General features: G+C 41.2%; 1 protein-coding gene across 1 annotated transcript in view; it reads left to right on the top strand.

The window, feature by feature from the left end:
- TTPA (tocopherol (alpha) transfer protein) overlaps positions 1 to 16,369 on the top strand; it is a 66,735-nt gene that overhangs the window by 20,404 nt on the left and 29,962 nt on the right. The gene's annotated exons all lie outside the window — the stretch shown is intronic.

The following is a 16,369-nucleotide window of genomic DNA, read 5'->3' on the forward strand; positions in this document are numbered from 1 at the left end:
CCATCTCTTTCAGAATTTTCCACAGTTGATTGTGATCCACACAGTCAAAGGCTTTGGCATAGTCAATAAAGCAGAAATAGATGTTTTTCTCGAACTCTCTTGCTTTTTCCATGATCCAGTGGATGTTGGCAATTTGATCTCTGGTTCCTCTGCCTTTTCTAAAACCAGCTTGAACATCAGGAAGATCACGGTTCATGTATTGCTGAAGCCTGGCTTAGAGAATTTTGAGCATTACTTTACTAGCATGTGAGATGAGTGCAATTGTGAGGTAGTTTGAGCGTTCTTTGGCATTGCCTTTCTTTAGGATTGGAATGAAAACTGACCTTTTCCAGTCCTGCAGCTTTCAAAATAATCACACAGCAGTATCAACCATAGTTATGATACCGTACATTATGCCACTTCATTCTTTTCTTTTTTCTTTTTTTTTTACTCAGTTTTTTCAACACTCTTGCAAAGAGAAATCTGCATTAAATTGTCTGTATTTTGGAATGCCCAGTGTCAATTTTCCTAACTGGTTCCTGACATCACTCATCGCAAATGCTTAAATTCTACTGGCCAGAAGTCAGTCATGAAGCACCCAACTCAAGAGGTATCCTGGGAGCTGTGACCTAACTGCTCCCATGTCCAGCAAGAACATAGATCAGGGTAGTACTGCTTCCAGCAGTCCTTACAGCATGCCTTCAGAGAGGCATGAAGTTAACTACCAGGCAAAACCAGACAATTGGGATATCTTTTAAAAAACCGAAAGAGGTACAATTATCTAAAGAAAATTTAGGTATTTATAACTGAATATCTGAAATTAGCTTGTTTTTGAACTGGATATTGACTGTAGCTCTAATTTCCTCAAGACTGAGACCTATAAAGGGAGTTTCCTGGTGAGCTCATTGTTAGGATGCCAGACTTTTACTCCTGCAGCCTGGGTTCAACCCCTGCTCGGGAAACTGAGATCCCACAAGTGGTGTGACACAGTCAAATTAAAAAAAATATATTGAAAAAAATTAGGACCTATAAAGCAATACATTGGACCATAGTTTTCAAAGTATGTTCAACAGCCTAGATAAGGTTTGCCCTGAGACGAAACATAAGCATTATTTATCACACTGATCATCCTGTAGTGAATATTAGAATACAAAAAGATCATAATTTGAAACTGTAATAATATGTTAATACCTCTCTCTTCTGCTCAACTCTGACCATAAGTATTTTCATGGTAAAAATATCAATTTGGGGGGCAATAAATTTGCATTCTTATATTGCTTTCTAAAGTTCAAGGCATGTACTACATGTGTCTATAGGAATAATAAAATATTCAAAATGAGTACATGGTATTTTATTTACATAAACTTTTTCAAGAAAAACATTTGTCAATAGCTGGATTTGAAATTTTTAAATTGTTACTATTTCTATTAGCTTAAAAGTTTTTTCAAATCCCACATCTGTACAACAAAAGGCAATTTAATGTGTCATTAATTAAGAGTTAGTTTCTAAAAGTAGAATGACACATCTGTAATGCTTGTGGTCCTAGAGTCTAGAAGGATTTCTGGCACATAGTAGGTGCTCAAAGTTGAGCTTCCCTAATGATTCAGATGGTAAAGAATCTGCTTGTAATTCAGGAGACCTGGTTCGATCTGGGTTGAGAATGCCTGGGTTGAGAAGGTCCCCTGGTGAAGGAAATGGCAACCCACTCCAGTGCTCTTGCCTGGAGAATTCCATGGACAGAGGAGCCTGGCAGGCTATAGTCCATGGGGTCGTAAAGAGTCGGACATGACTGAGCAACTAACACACACACACACACACACACACAGGTGCTCAAATATTTGTTGAATGAAAGATAGTTGAATCCAAAAATGTTAAATCTGTGATTGCCAGTTATATACTTAAAACTCCAAAATCCCCAAATCTGCCCTGTTCTTAGATAAAAATTAAGTCATGTTATATATATTTTTTCTTTTTGGCCACACCACGTTGCTTACAAGATTCGAATTCCCCAACCAGGGTTTGAACCTGGGCCCCCAGGTTTTTTGCAGTAGTATCCCAGATCATATCATATTATATTATAGCAGAATCTTCCCGTCTCTCAAAAAGTCCTCCCCCCACCCCAGGTATTTCAGAGAGGCCCAGGCAGGTGTTACACAGGCCCACAGATCAGCGGTGGGGTGTAGAGGGGCAGGACGGTGCCCTCACTGTGCCTCTATTGGTTCATCCAGACAATCGCCGCAGCATCAGGTGGTCTGCCTGCCTGAGCATCTGTGCTCCTCCCACTCTCAGGTGTGCTCTGGGCCCACTCTCGTTTCCACGGTCCCAGGCTCCCATGTACAGCACAGTGCAGCCAGCTTCCCGTGTCAGAGACAGGAAGACCCCTTCTCTCCCACTTGTTATGTCCAGTTAAGGAGACCCCCACAGCAGAGACTTTGGGCTTTAACTTTTAAATATTTAGTGAGAAATCTTGGAGTTCACCATCCCCAAAAGGAACATTCTTCTATTCTTCTATGTAGATCTTTGTACTCTTCACTGATTATGTCCTCAGAATAAATCTCTGGGTTGAACTGCAGGTCTTTCCCTCCCCCGCAACTCCCCCACCCCTCTGCCCTGCCCAGGGCTTTTGACTGTGGATTACCAAAGAAATCTGCAAAGGTTGCCAGGTCATCATTCCACCTGGAAACTGGTGCTGATTTCCTAATGCATTTTTCAGCAACCATTTACATCTTCCTTTTTAATCAATTGCAATCTGATATACTAAAACAGCATTTCCTTGTTTCATCTTGTTTACTAGGATTTATGTAAGCTTCTTGGAGATGCATGAATGTCAGGTTTTTAAAAAATGTATTTTGGAAAACTTTATGAAAATTCTAATTTCATGTAGTAGAAACTTAAGCACATAATATGTGGAGTATTATTTGAACTTGGTTGATTTACATCACTGATTTTCAGCACTAACTCACAGGGCAAGGCCAAGTAAACACTTTCCAGAGTTGGTTTTGGTTATTTACAGTGCTGGGCAGTGTACTAAAGGTCAGCATTATGTAAACAGACTGTGGGCGCCTGATCACCTCCTTCCTTCTAAAAACTTCACATGCAGATATTTGTTCCTAGTCCCAGAATGAGACAACCTAAATAAATAGTTTTCATATAACAGGAATATTATGTATTAACATTTATCAATGAAAAAAGACAAATTGGCATATTTTCCTAGTCTTAAAAAAAAGTTAGTCACTCAGTCGTGTCTGACTCTTTGCAACCCCGTGGACTGCAGCTCACCAGGCTCCTCTATGCATGGGATTCTCCAGGCAAGAATATTGGCGTAGGTAGCCATTCCCTTTTAATCAGATGTTAAATAATTTAGGTCAGGAAATGGCCTCCTTCATATAAAAATCCTTTCTCAATCATCACTCTGCAGTTGTCATTCTTCTTATTAGGGTCACTTAGGGAAGCAACTTTTCATCATGGTATGTACCACAGGTATGTATACATAGCAACATATGTTCATTTTACTTTTCTACCTTATACAAGCACTTTCATGACAAAGATTTTTGCATTTCCTAATGGATATAGTTAGCCATATGCTGCTGTCACAGAAAATATTACAGGAGAGAAAGCAAATTTTAAGGGGATGAAGCTTATACTTAAGATATTGTTGTTCAGTCGCTCAGTCTTGTCCCATTCTTTTGCCACCCCATGGACTTGCCAGGCTTCTCTGTTCATGGGATTTCCCGGGCAAGAATATTGGAGTGGGTTACCATTTCCTCCTCTGGGGATCTTTCCAACCCAGGAGTTGAACCTGCTTTGCATTTCCTAATGAATATACTGTTAGCCTTATAGTTGCCTGTATAGTCTCCTGCTTTGGAGGGTGGATTCTTTACCACTGAGCCACCAGGGAATTTTTAGGTAAGATAAATATCTCATTTTTAGGTAAGAAAAATAGATGGAAAGATTCTCTATAATTTATGTTTTGAAATAAGCTGTTTTAGCTCCATGATTCCAAAATAAAGTTTCATGGGACCTTGCCCAGTGCCTAACACATAAAAGGCACTTTACAGTTATTTGTAAAATGAATTACTGCTGCTGGAAGGTGTTTAAATGATCTCTCTCAAAAGACTGGAGCAGACATAACATATGAAGAGCTTAGTATGATCTCTGTGACATGGTTAATGTGTGTGTATGTCTTTGTAATATAAAATCCCATCTAAGCTACATGGTGATCATCAGTTCTGCATTTCAACAGTATTTTTTTTTCTTGCTCAGTCGCTTCAGTCATGTCCAACTCTTTGTGAGACCATGAACTGTAGCCTACCAGGCTACCTTGTCCATGGAATTTTTCCAGCAAGAATACCAGAGTGGATTGCCAGGCCCTCCTCCAGGGGATCTTCCTGACCCAGGAATCGAATCCACATCTCCTGCGTTGCAGGTGGATTCTTTACTGCCGAGCCAATGGGGAAGCCAACAGTATTGAATCGAGGCAAATGATTTCTTGAGGAGAATGTGGGTTGAAGTTAGGATCTCAGTGTTAGCTTTTTATATTCTATATTATTTATAATACTTATAATTTGCAACTGAAATTGCAATTACTTTACTAAGTAGCAGAGACATGTGGTCCCAGGTTTTGAGCTAGTGTTCCTCAGAGATTTGATGACTCCTTCAACCCACTGCCATCTGCAAGACTTTTTTTGTAAGTCACTTTGATGAAATGAGGTTTAGGGCAATCTTAATAGCCTACAAATTCCAGTTATACATCCAGAGTCTCATAAAACAGGTCTGCATGCCTATGTGAACAAAATACAGGCTGCCAGATATTATGTTATCTGATGTGGACATGGACTATTGTTACAATCACTTCTTCCTTAACTAGAGTGTATTTTAATAGGACAGAACAAAAAACTACCTACTAAGGATGTGAATTCCTAAATTTAAGCTAAGCAGGACTTAACAGTATGGGTGCAGTTGCTCAGTCATGTCTGACTCTTTGCGACCCCATGGACTGCAACACACCAGACTTCCCTGTCCATCATCAACTCCCAGAGCTTATGAACACTCATGCCCATCGAGTCAGTGGTGCCATCAACCATCTCATTCTCTGTCTTCCCCTTCTTCTCCTACCTTCATTTTTTCTCAGCATCGGTGTCTTTTCCAATGAGTCAGGTCTTCACAACAGGTGGCCAAAGTATTGGAGCTTCAGCTTCAGCATCAGTTCTTCCAGTAATATTCAGGACAGATTTCCTTTTTTTTTTTTTTTTCCAAGAAACAAGATTATTTAGTAAATCTCTTTTGGTTGGTTTAGAGGGTCAGACAGCTCAGAGATCTCCTTGATCAACATGACAGCTCATCAGGATGGAAGGCAAAAATCATGCGAGTTTCAGAGTTATAAAATCTGTAGGTGAGGGAGATAAAATAGACTGGTTTCAGTCAGTGTTTCTCAAAATTGCATTATGCTAAGAATCCTCTGGAATGTCTGCTACAAACCCAGATTTACAGACTTCTTACAAGGAGATTCTGATTCACATCTCCTACAAGATTGGACATCTCACTAGGTAAATAATCTAATGTTTGGCCTAGTTTGGGAAATAACTGTTTTATTGTTTGTTGAGTAGAAAAGCTGGACAAAAACTCCTGTCTGGGTCAGTGATCATCAGAGCTTGCAAAAAATCAGTTCATGGGGCTTCCCTGGTGGCTCAGTGGTAAAGAATCTGCCAGCGAATGCAGGAAACATGGGTTCGATCCCTGATCTGGGAAGATACCACATGCCACGGAACAATTAAGCCCGTGTGCCACAACTATTGAGCCTGTGCTCTGGAGCCCAGGGATTGCAACTACCAAAGCCCAAATACCCCACGGCCCATGCACCGAGATAAGAGAAGCCACCACAGTAAGAAGCCCGAGCACTGTAACAAAGAGTAGCTGCCACTCATGACAACTAGAGAAAAGCCCGTGCAGCACACAAGACCCAAAACTAAATACATAATTTAAAAAAAAAATCAGTTCATGACTGCAAGTCAGCAGCAAAATATAGAACTTCTATAGCCACTCCCAACCACTATACATCTTTAAAGAAATATAATACTTATAAATATGTGTGTGTGTTAAGTCACTTCAGTTGTGTCCTACTCTTGTGACCTCAGGGACTGTAGCCCTCCAGGCTTCTTGTCCATGGAATTCTCCAGACAAGAATACTGGGGTGGGCTGTCATGACCTCCTCCAGGGGCTCTTCCTGACCCAGGGGTCACACCTGCACCCCTTATGTCTGACTGCATTGGCAGGAGGGTTCGTTACCACCTGTGCCACCTGGCAAGTCCTACTTATATATAAATATATATTAAACACACGCGATGTACATACTGAATCTGACAACGAACACATCTTGAATCAACATACTGGTGCTTATCTGATACCCTGCACTTTTATTTACTACAACACCCTTTCACATATATTATCTCATTTTGACTTGACTCTAGAAACATCCCTTTGAGGTAACTGACAGATCCAGAAAGGAGCCAGGCAGGTGGTTAGAGTCACATCTGGTGACAAACAGAATCAGAGTCCAACTCTAGCTTTCTGACTCTGAAGTCTGGGGCCTTTTCCCTGATCACAAGAATGATTGTATCATTTGTTATCACTAACTGTGAGAAGCAGCATGTGATTGGGTTCTGTGAGTTCAGATGAGCCAAAGATGTGCACTTGAGTAAGGTGATGTATTCTAGGACTCGTTTCTGGCTGTTGGGCTTTCAATGTAATCAAGGTCAAATTCTGTGTCCCAGGGGGAGTGGTCAAGTGATCACAAGTTCCTAACATGCCAGCGGCTCAGGTAGGCAGATCCTTCAGGCAAGAATGGGGTTTGGTCATCTTGTCCAGCACTCAAGACCTGAGTGTCATTAGATATCACAGCAGTAATCTCAAAGATTACTTTGCCAACAAAGTCCATCTAGTCAAAGCTATGGTTTTTCCAGTAATCGTATATGAATGTGAGAGTTGGATCATAAAGGCAGCTGAGCACCAAAGAATTGATGCTTTTGAATTGTGGTATTGGAGAAGACTCTTGAGAGTCCCTTGGGCAGCAAGGATATCAAACCAGTCAATTCTAAAGGAAATCAGTCCTGAATATTCACTGGAATGACTGATGCTGAAGCTGAATCTCCAATACTTAGGCCACCTAATGTGAAGAACTGACTCCTTAGAAAAGACCCTGATGCTGGGAAAGATTGAAGGAAGAAGGAGAAGGGGTCGACAGAGGATGTGATGGTTGGATGGCATCACCAACTCAGTGGATGTGAGTTTGAGCAAGCTCTGGGAGTTGGTGATGGACAGGGAAGCCTGGTGTGCTGCAGATCATGGGGTCGCAAATAGTTGGACATAAGTGAGAAACTGAACTGAATTTCTTGAGACCCAATTTCCTCATTTCTAAATAAGGTTAATAGTATCCACAGTGCAGCACTGTTGTGAAAGTAAAGTTAAGGTACATTAAAATATGGAGCAGAGTATCTAGGAAAGTGATATTATTAGTAGGATTTAATATTTTCTCAAAGACTATTTGTACTCATGATAACAGCTCATTGACCCAATCATTCAATGATAAATTAAGATAATCTGGTTTCCACAATTTAAATTCATATGAGAAATAAAGCTTCCCTGGTGGTTCAGTGGTAAAGAATCCACCTGATGATGAGGAGACATGGGTTCAATCCCTGATCCAAGAAGTTCGCACATGCTGCCGACCAACTAAGCCTGTGCACCACAACCACTGAAACTGTGACTACTAGCTGTGTGATTTTAGGCAAGTTACTTAACTCGTCTGTTCCTTGTTTTCCTCAATTATAACATGGAAGTGATAGAGTCTATCTTGTATGATTGTGGTGAAAATTAAATGAATTAATATTTGTAAAGAGCTTAGAATATTGTTTGCCAGACATAAGGATATATAAGTTCTTGTTTAAAGAAATGAGCTTTCATCTAGGTTTTAACACAGGTAATTTTCAAATGAATGATTGACACCAGTATAAGAGATAATATTCCTAACAAAAGGAACAAATATTTGCTTTTAGTAGGCCACATGATCCTTAATGTGCAGCCACAGACCTGTTTGTGTGGTTCAAAACCAGACCAAAACCTCCCAGTTTACACACCTCAGTCCACAGATGTGGCGATCCTAAAGTGCAGAGAGAAGCTAGGTCCTTCTCTTCATACTGTTCATGGGGTTCTTGAGGCATGAATATTGGAGTGGTTTGTCATTCCTTCCTCCAGTGAACCAAGTCTTGTTAGAACTCCCCACTATGACCCATCTGTCTTGGGGGGCCCTGCATGGTATGGCTTGTAGCTTTACTGTGTTACACAAGACCCTTTGCCACAACAAGTGTTCTCCAGTATTTTTGCCTGGAGAATCCCATGGACAGAGCGGCCTTGTGGGCAATGGTCCATAGAGTCGTGAGGAGTCCACACAACTGAAGTGACTTAGTGGGCACGCACGCACTCTAGAGGAGGAAGGAGGCAGCTGTTCTCCCTCCTGAAAGGGGCTTCTCCTTAGACCTCCATACCTTTGGTTTGTAAATAAAATCTCCCCAGGAGCCAAAGAGATCCAGTAGTCTCCCTTTGATTCTCAGCTTCTACTATTCAGAGCTGTCTCCTGGTTCACAGGTAAGCCATTCCAGTCTTCCTGGCACTTTGCGACCTCATGGACTACGGTGCGCCAGGCTTCCCTGCCTCCACTGTCTCCCAGAGTTTGCTCAAACTCATGTCCATTGAGTCAGTGATGCCATACAACTGTCTCACGCTCTATTGCCCCCTTCTCCTCCTGCCTTCAGTCTTTCCCAGCATCAGGGTCTTTTCCAAAGAGTCAGCTCTTTGCATCACGTGGCCAAAGTATTGGAGCTTCAGTTTCAGCATCAGTCCTTCTAATGAATATTCAGAACTGTGGTCATCTAGCTTTCTCCAGGAGATTAGCTTTCAGGTTAGAGTAATTAACTAGAACACAGTTACATATCTAATTCTCATGGTACGTGAAGATGTTTCTGTGAGTCTAGGGCTTTTTACAGGAATACTAAGCAATCTCAGAAAGTTTAATTTCCCCACAAACATATCCCCACTAAGGACAAAAAGTACCACAAAGAAATCTTCAACAGCATTCAGTCATCATATTTTTAGCAGTATTATTGATACTGCCAATTTTAAACTTTTACATGTAAATTATGTGACTAAAACATCTAAGTCATTATGCTAATATCAATAAGTGGTAAGATTTCCAGTGTAAGAAAACAGAGTTGCAAATATAAAATCAAAGATTAGTAACAACAGGCCAATCTTAAGTTCCACTGGGAAAAATCAGTTTGAATTCATGATGTAGCTTCTGCTTTTAAAAAAATGCATTTTTGGGCTTCCATGGTGGGATAAAAGTCTACCTGCCAATGCAGGAGACAAGGATTCAATCCCTTATCCAGGAAGATCCCACATGCTGCGAAGCAACTAAGCCCATGCGCTGCAACTACTGAAGCCCATTCTCCTACAGCCTGTGCCCTGCAACAGGAATTGTTTGGTAGCTAAGTCGTGTCTGCCACTTTGCAATGCCATGGACTATAGCTCATATAGAGCTCCTGTGAACATTTTTCACATGTCTTTTGTTGAACACATGGTACATCTTTGTTGAACATATGTATTATACATGTATGGACACATATTTTGCTGTACCTGTGTTACACATATGTAAATATATGTAGGAGTGAAATGGCTGGTCATAAGGCATGAATATTTTTAGCTTTAGTAAATACTGACAACCAGTTAATGAGATAAATCAAGCATTTATTGTAACTTTCCCATAAAAACTGAACTTCAGGTTAACAAAATAGTTGAGAAGGGTAAGTTCCTATTCATAGAAAGGTGACTTCTAGTTAAGAAAATTAGAAAAATGACCATTTTATCATCCATAATAAAGTTATGGGCCTAAGCAAGGATTGTCATCAGCAAATGCTAAAACTCATTGGGTAAATGGAAAACTTTACAATAGATGGATCAGGGTGACAGCATGTAAGCAAACTGATCAGTATCAGTATACCAAAAGGACAGCATGGATATTACACAAAGATGCAATGATCCCAAGACGAGTCACCTCATGAAATGATCTTGCCAGAGGAAGATTGTACCTAGATCTAATCAAACATCTTGATCTACTTATGCTTAGGAAATGTAGGGAAAAGAGGAACAATTCAATGATACCACAAGGAGGCAATCAGCCAAATCTAGAACATGGTAAATCCTAAGGAACATTGAACTGGTTACTCCAACAAACTAATGATATTTAATTAAAAAAAAAAAAAAACAGAAAGTACATATACACAATGGAATATTACTCAGCCATAACAAGAAATGCATTTGAGTCAGTTCTAGTGAGGTGGATGAACCTAGAGCTTATTATATAGAGTGAAGTAAGTCAGAAAGAGAAAGATAAATATCATATTCTAATGCATATATATGAAATCTAGAAAAATGGTACTGAAGAATTTATTCACAGGCAGCAATGGAGAAACAGACATAAAAAATAGACTTATGGACATGGGGAGAGAGGAGGAGAGGGTCAGATGTTTGGAAAGAGTAAGTGGAAACTGACATTACCATGTGTAAAATAGATAGCCAATGGGAGTCTGCTGTATGGCTCAGGAAACTCAAACAGGGTCTCTGTATCAACCTAGAGAGGTGGGATGGGGAGGGAGATGGGAGGGAAGTTCAAAAGGGAGGGGATATATGTATACCTATTGCTGATTCAACTTTGCTGGTGGTTCAGACGGTAAAGCGTCTACCTGCAATTTGGGAGACCTGGGTTAGATCACTGGGTCATGAAGATCTCCTGGAGAAAGAAATGGCAACCCACTCTAGTACTCTTGCCTGGAGAATTCCATGGATGCAGGAGCCTGGTAGGCTATAGTCCATGGGGTCCCAAAGAGTCAGACATGACTGAGCAACTTCACTGGGATGGCTGATTCATGTTGAGATTTGACAGAAAACAACAAAATTCTGTAAAGCAATTATCCTTTAATTAAAAAATAAATTTAAAAAATTAAAAAACAAAAAATCAGAAAAACAAAAAGAGAGGTACTTTTGACACTTAGGCTGACCAACCAAATGCAGGGCATATATTTATGCTGATCCTAATTTGAATAGCTTTAAAAAGGTATTTTTGAGATAATTAGGGAAATTTAAATGCAGACTAGATATTAGATGGTATTGGGGAATTGTGGCTAATTTCCTTAGGTGTGAAAAAAATGGTATCTTGATCATGCATAAAAGAAAAAACTGCACATTTAAGTATTTACCAGGAAAATGATTCTTTAAAATATAGGAAACCTTTAAAATGTTACTGCTTATTTAAAAAGTGGAAGAGGCAGATAAAACAAGATTGGCAAGATATCTGTGATTGCTGAAACAAGTTGTTCATTAGTGTTCATTAGTAGTCTATGTATGTTTAAAATTTTCCAGCATAAATATTACTTTAAATTTTTTAAGATAAATTTACATCAGAGAACAAATGTATGGATTCAAACATAAAAAGGAAAGGGGCAGTGGGATGAATTGGGAGACTGGGACTGACACATATACGCTAGTGATACTATGTGTAAAATGGACAACTAATGAGAACCTGATGTACAGTTCAGGGAACTCTACTTGGTGCTCTATGGCAACCTAAATGGGGAGGAAATCCGAAAAAAAGGGGATATATAATATATGTAGCTGATTCACTTTGCCATACAGCAGAAACTAACACAACATTGTAAAGCAGCTATGCTTCAATAAGCATTAATAATAAAATGAGTTTACATCATTCCAAGTGATATAGGATCAAATTGTGTGTCAGAGGAGAACTATGCATTGTGTCGACTCTAGAGCACTCCCTCTGGATTATCTGATTCTGATTCTATCTAGGTTATTTCTCAACATGGTAAATTATAGCTCTTTGGTGGCAATGGCAACTCTCGTTTAAGAGCACGCAAATGCTGCCCTACCTGGTACAGTTTCAACTGGTCTCCTGCCCTCATGGTGGAAGAAGTTAGTTTTGTCCCCAAACTTTGCATGTACACATGTGCTCAGCTGCTTAGTACTGTCTGACTCTGCAACCCCATGGACTGTAGCCTGCCAGGCTCCTCTGTCCATGGGATTCTCCAGGCAAGAATACTGGAGTGGGTTGCCATTTCCTTCTCCAGGGGATCTTCCCAACCCATTTCCATACCCTTCACTCCATATAAATGTGTGCTGTTTTGATTTGTCCTTTGAGTTTGATTTGTCTCTGTCTGGTTCTCTGCTTCTAAGTCAAATAAAAACTTCGTATCTGTATGAGAGTCATAATTTTACCCCCTTTTGAAAGCTATCTTTATTTATTTATGGCTGTGCTGGGTTTTCGTTGTTTTTGTGTGGGTTTTCTCTACTTGTGGCGAGTGGGGCTACTCTTTGTTATGGTGCACAGGCTTCTCATTGCTACAGCTTCTCTTGTTGAGGAGCATGGGCTCTAGAGTGTGCGGGCTTTAATAGTTGTGGTGTATGGGCTTAGTTGCTCTGTGGCATGTAGGATCTTCCCAAACCAGGGATTGAACCCATGTCCCCTGCATTGCCATGTAGATTCTTATCCACTGCACCACCAGGAAAGTCCTGAAGGTTATCTCTTAACAGTGATAATAAATAGTATTTATCTCTTTTTTGTGAAACTGAAAATAAAATAAATTCATTGGTATACTTATGAATTATTACATGTAAATAAATAGTTGCTAAATAATTTCAGAGTGAATTGTGAGTTAGTTGTACACATATTAACTGGCTTTTCCCTCCATGTTTGTTTTTATTTTCTCATGCCACTAGTTCCAGAAACACTTCTGGAATCTTTATATAGGAGGCCTGGATGCATGTGCGGTAAGCTCACCAGAGTAACATAGGAGCAAAGCAAAAGTGAAACCATTTCAAAATAAAGAGTGAGTAACTGACAGAAAATTTGTGGCAAAATTCTAAAATCTTTCTTCGGATCTAAGATACATGGTCGAAACACAGCTGGGTGGTCTGCATTACTTAGCAAAAAGTAAGCAAATTTTTCTGTAGGAGTCTACTCCACTGCTGCTGCTGCTGCTGCTGCTGCTGCTGCTGCTGCTAAGTCACTTCAGTCATGTCTGACTCTGTGCGACCCCATAGACGGCAGTCCACCAGGCTCCCCCATCCCTGGGATTCTCCAGGCAAGAACACTGGAGTGGGTTGCCATTTCCTTCTCCAATGCATAAAAGTGAAAACTGAAAGGGAAGTCGCTCAGTCGTGTCTGACCCTCAGCGACCCCATGGACTCCAGCCTTCCCAGCTCCTCCATCCATGGGATTTTCCAGGCAAGAGTACTGGAGTGGGGTGCCATTGTCTACTCCACTACTCCTCCACATTTCTTTTCTTTTCTCTCTTAGTTTTTCTTCAAAGGCACTAACTGCAGGTGCTGGAATTGTTTCATATTTTGACCACAGAGATGCTCCACTACGTCTGTACCTCTGGGTTATTAGGAACCATGTCTCTTGGTCACCTGGGCTCCATGTTGCTTCCACTTTCACCAAATTTAATGGTTATCCATCAACATCAGTCAATAAAAATTCTTTTGGGTTTTTCCTATGAGAGTTCTACAAATACAAACCTAGCCAAATCAGACTCCATACACCACAAAGCTCAGTTTCAAAAACGGATGCTACAGCTATGATACTATAGCTATGTCCATGATCTCTTGGTGAATTTTTTTTGCAGTGCCACATGGCTTTAGGGACCTTAGTTCCTGACCAAGGATGGATCCCATACACCCTGCAGTGGGCGCATGGCATCTTTTAACCCCTAGACCACTAGGGAAGTCCCTCTGAATGAACTTTCTGCCCTATTTCAAAACAGCAGATGCTAATTACTAGAAACAACTAAAAGAATGTATTTTTTTTTTAATTGGAAGAGAAGAAAATATTCCATGTGTACACTATCTTGTTCGCTTACTTTTAAACTCTTTAAGCTCCCAGAGAAAACTGGCTTCCTTTGGATTTTTCATTATTCAGAGTTCCAAGTAAGGCTCTGCAAAGTCTACCCCTTTGGACTAGTACTTAACTTCCAGATTCCACCTCTTTCTCTCACCTGGCAAACCTTCCCAATGCCTCCATTAAGGCTAAGCAAAGACCCTCTCTTTATGAAGCCTTCCCAGATACCCTAAGCAGGGTCAGGAAGCCCTCCTCTGTGTTCTCTATGGTACTTTCTCTCTAACCCTTTCATGACAGTTTTCACATTGAATGGTAAACCTCTCCTCCAATAGCTTTCTATCTCACTCTAAATGAAAATCAAAGCTTGGCACCTCCAGCCCTCATTTACCATAGCTTACTCACTGAATTTTGATTATTTACTTCACTGACTTCCCAAGCCTGGCCCCCATCTGCATCTCAGGGACCTCTGGTCCAACTTCCTCCCCTCTTGCAGGTGTTATTCAAACATCACTGTGGGTTCAACCCTCCTTCAGAGCTTTATGTTTCCCCAAAACGCTTATCACCACCTCCCTGACTCTGTTTTACTGCTTATTTATCTCATTCCTCGTCTAATCTCCCTCCACAAAAATCAAAGCCCCCAAGACGAGGGTTGTATCTGTTTTGTTTGAGAATGGACCCTCAGTACCTGGAACAAGATCTGGACACAGAAGGTGCTCAATAACTAATTTTTTTCATGAATGAAATGGCAGTCTCTCTCACCTCCCATTGGACATCATAAAGGCAAAGATTTGGTTTTATTTGTTTGTGAGATTTTAGTATTTATCTGTCACATAGTATATATTCAATAAAAATTCAACTCATGAGTTCTCCCTCAGGGAGACGGGTCAGTTCTGGGATAGTTGCAAAAGACAAAGATCAAGGAAAGACCAATTTAATGGCCTTTCTGGTTTCCGCATCACTTCCCTGCTCCATCTTCATAAAGAGGGATCACTTAGATGAGGTCATATGAGGACTTTGGACTCTGTTGAGTGACCAGACATGATAATGGAGCATAACACAGGATGTATGTAGTGTTTACAAAGATTTTCCTTGGCACTTTCTAGTCCTTGATTATTAAAAATCAGAGACATCACTTTGCCCACAAAGGTCTGTGTAGTCTAAGCTATGGTTTTTTCAGTAGTCATGTACGTATGTGAGAGTTCGACCATAAAGAAGGCTGAAGAACTGATGCTTTCAAATTGTAGTGCTGGAAAAGACTCAGAGTCCCTTGGACTGCAAAGAGATCAAATAAGCCCATCCTAAAGAAAATCAACCTTGAATATTCTATGGAAGCACTGATGCTGAAGTTGAAGCTCCAATACTTTGGCTACATAATGTGAAGAGCCAACTCACTGGAAAAGATCTTGATGCTGGAAAAGACTGAAGGCAAAAGAAGGGGGAAGCACAGGGTAAGATGGTTAGATAGCATCACCAACTCAGTGGACATGAATTTGGGTAAACTCCGGGAGATAGTGGAGGACAGGGAAGACTGGTGTGCTGCACTCCATGGCGCTCAGAGTCGGACACAACTTAGTGACTGAAAAAGGACAGTCATTTATTGGTGTATATCACTAACAGAGTAAGCCACCAAAGAACTCAGAAGACTTTGCCTGAAATGGGAGGAAGGGGAGGAGCAGTGAGTCAGTTAAAGTGCCCTTTGGGGATGTGTATTTTGGAAACTACTGATTCAACAACACACCTTGGAGAAGGAAATGACCGCCCACTCCAGTATTCTTGCCTGGAGAATTCCCATGGACAGAGGAGCCTGGGGGGCTACAGTCCGTGGGGTCGAAAGAGTCTGACACTACTGAAACCCCTTTAGCACGCACGCACGATGAAACACAGGTTGAGGTGAGGAGTCAGTGAGAAGCATTAATAGAAGGGTAGGGAGAAGGACTCCTCTGCGAGCACGCCACTGAGACGCGAAGTGGTGGTTCTAAGGCTCCTTCCAGCTCTAGGACAAGGTAGGATTGTAAGACGGAAGGGAGGGAGGGAGGGAGTGAGAGAAGAAAGAAGGAAGGAATAATGGAGGGAAGAAGGGAGGAAGGAAGAAAGAAAAAGGAAAGGAAGGACGGAAGGGAGAGAGAGGTAGATGGGGGGTGGGGCGGAGGGAAAGAAGGAAGAAAATGGAAAAAATAAAGTTCTCTAGCTGACTAGTTTTAAAACATCGCCACCCATCACCATCAGCGGAGGCAAACACACTATGTCATCTTCTTGACGCTGAGCACCAGTGACTTCCTTTCTGGGAAGGCAGGGGTTACTACCTGGGGCTTGCAGAGCCCTGAGCCCCGCAGGGCACCACGTGGTTCGCTCTAAGAGACCGCGGGGCGCACCCCTCCGGGCGTGGCAGGCCGTCCGCGGAGGAGGGGCAGGAGGCCCGCGGGCGCTCTC

This window comes from Bison bison, unplaced genomic scaffold (genome assembly GCF_000754665.1).
Source record: "Bison bison bison isolate TAMUID 2011002044 unplaced genomic scaffold, Bison_UMD1.0 scf7180017864203, whole genome shotgun sequence".
Taxonomy (NCBI): domain Eukaryota; kingdom Metazoa; phylum Chordata; class Mammalia; order Artiodactyla; family Bovidae; genus Bison; species Bison bison.